General features: G+C 48.9%; 1 long non-coding RNA gene across 1 annotated transcript; it reads right to left on the reverse strand.

Moving 5' to 3' along the window:
• Positions 1-1129: 1129 nt before the first annotated feature.
• Positions 1130-1701, reverse strand: LOC309957315. The gene is made up of 2 exons (XR_014325967.1): positions 1256-1701; positions 1130-1219 (listed from the first exon to the last, which is right to left on the reverse strand). It is a non-coding gene; the product is annotated as an uncharacterized lncRNA (long non-coding RNA).
• Between the last annotated feature and the right edge of the window lie 686 nt (positions 1702-2387).

The raw sequence follows: 2387 nt of genomic DNA on the forward strand, positions 1-2387 counted from the left end.
CCCTTCACGGGCGGAGACTGTGGGAGGCGGAGGGGGGAGCTTCGAAGCCGCGGAGGAGTGCACAGCAACAGGTGCGGAGGGCAAAGCGGGGAGATTCTCGCACAGAGGATCGGTACCGACCGGCACTCACCAGCCCGAGAGGCTTGTCTGCTCACCCGCCGGGGCAGGCGGGGCTGCGAGCTGAGGCTCGGGTTTCGGTTTCGGACGGAGCGCAGGGAGAGGACTGGGGTTGGCGGCTTGAACATAGCCTGAAGGGGTTAGTGCACCACGGCTAGCCGGGAGGGAGTCCGGGGAAAAGTCTGCACCTGCCGAAGAGGCAAGAGACTTCTTCCCTCTTTGTTTCCTGGTGCGAGAGGAGAGGAGATTAAGAGCGCTGCTTAAAGGAACTCCAGAGACGGGCGCGAGCCGCGGCTAAAAGCGCGGACCCCAGAAACGGGCGCGAGCCGCGGCTAAAAGCACGGACCCCAGGGACGGGCGGGAGACGCTAAGGCTGCTGCGGCCGCCACCAAGGGGCCTGTGTGCGGGCACAGGTCACTATCCACACCCCTCTTCCGCGGAGCCTGTGCAGCCCGCCACTGCCAGGTTCCCGGGATCCAGGGACAACTTCCCCGGAGAACGCACGGCGGGCCTCAGGCTGGTGCAACATCACGCCGGCCTCTGCCGCCGCAGGCCCGCCCTGCACGCAGTGCTCCTCCCTCCCCCCCGGACTGATTGCGCCAGAGCCCCCGAATCAGCGGCTCCTTTAACCCCGTCCTGTCTGAGCAAAAAACAGACGCCCTCCAGCGACCTAAACGCAGAGGCAGGGCCAAATCCAAAGCTGAGTCCCTGTGAGCTGTGAGAACAAAGAAGAGAAAGGGAAATCTCTCCCAGCAGCCTCAGAAGCAGCGGATTAAAGCTCCACAATCAACTTGATGTACCCTGCATCTCTGGAATACATGAATAGACAACGAGTCATCCCAAATTGAAGAAATGGGCTTCAAGAGCAAAATCTATGATTTTTTTCCCCTTTACCTCTTTTTCTGAATGTGTATGTGTATGCTTCTGTGTGAGATCTTGTCTGTATAGTTTTGCTTCCACCATTTGTCCTAGGGTTCTATCCGTTCATGGTTTTTTTAAATTTTTTTCTTAATAATTAATTTTAATTTTAATAACTTTATTATACTTTTCTTTCTTTCTTTCTTTCTTTCTTTCTTTCTTTCTTTCTTTCTTTCTTTCTTTCCTTCCTTCCCTCCTTCCTTCCTTCCCTCCTTTAGACAATGAATCATCCCAAATTGAGGAGGTGGTCTCTGACAGCAAGATTTATGATTTTTTCCCCTTTACCTCTTTTTGTGAGGGTGTATGTGTATGCTTCTGTGTAAGATTTTGTCTATATAGCTTTGCTTCCAACATTTGTCCTAAGGTTCTATCCGTCCCCTTTTTTTTCCTAAATATTTTTTAATTCAATAACTTTATTATATTTTATTTTATTTTACTGTATCTTCTTTCTTTCTGTCTTTTTTCCTTCTTTCCCTCCTTCCTTCCTCCCTCCCTCCCTCCTTTCTTTCCTTCTTGCCTTCTTTCCTTCTTTGCTTCTTTCTTTCTTCCTTCCTTCCTTCCCTCCTTTCCTTCTTTCTTTCTTCATACTTCTACTAATTCTGTCTACTTTTTCTCCCTTTCATTCTGAGCTGTGTGGATGAAAGGCTCTTGGTGCTCCAGCCAGGAGTCAGGGCTCTGCCTCTGAGGTAGGAGAGCCAACTTCAGGACATTGGTCAACAAGAGACCTCCCAGCTCCACATAATATCAAATGGCGAAAATCTCCCAGAGACCTCCATTTTAACACCAGCACCCAGCTTCACTCAACGACCAGCAAGCTACAGTGCTGGACAACCTATGCCAGACAACTAGCAAAACAGGAACACAACACCACCCATTAGCAGAGAGGCTGCCTAAAATCATAATAAGTCCACAGACACCCCAAAACACACCACCAGACGTGGACCTGCCCACTAGAGAGACAAGATCCAGCCTCATCCACCACAACACAGGCACTAACTAGTCCCCTCCACCAGTAAGCCTACACAACTCATTGAACCAACCTTAGCCACTGGAGACAGACATCAAAAACAGTGGGAACTACGAACCTGTAGCTTGCAAAAATGAGACCCCAAACACAGTAAGATAAGCAAAATGAGAAGACAGAAAAACACACAGCAGATAAAGGAGCAAGATAAAAATGCACCAGACCTAACAAATGAAGAGGAAATAGGCAGTCTACCTGAAAAAGAATTCAGAATAATGATAGTAAGGATGATCCGAAATCTTGGAAATAGAATGGACAAAATGCAAGAAACAGTTAACAAGAACCTAGAAGAAATAAAGATGAAACAAGCAATGATGAACAACACAAT

The sequence above is a fragment of the Leucopleurus acutus genome (genome assembly GCF_964270905.1).
Source record: "Leucopleurus acutus genome assembly, chromosome: 2".
Taxonomy (NCBI): domain Eukaryota; kingdom Metazoa; phylum Chordata; class Mammalia; order Artiodactyla; family Delphinidae; genus Leucopleurus; species Leucopleurus acutus.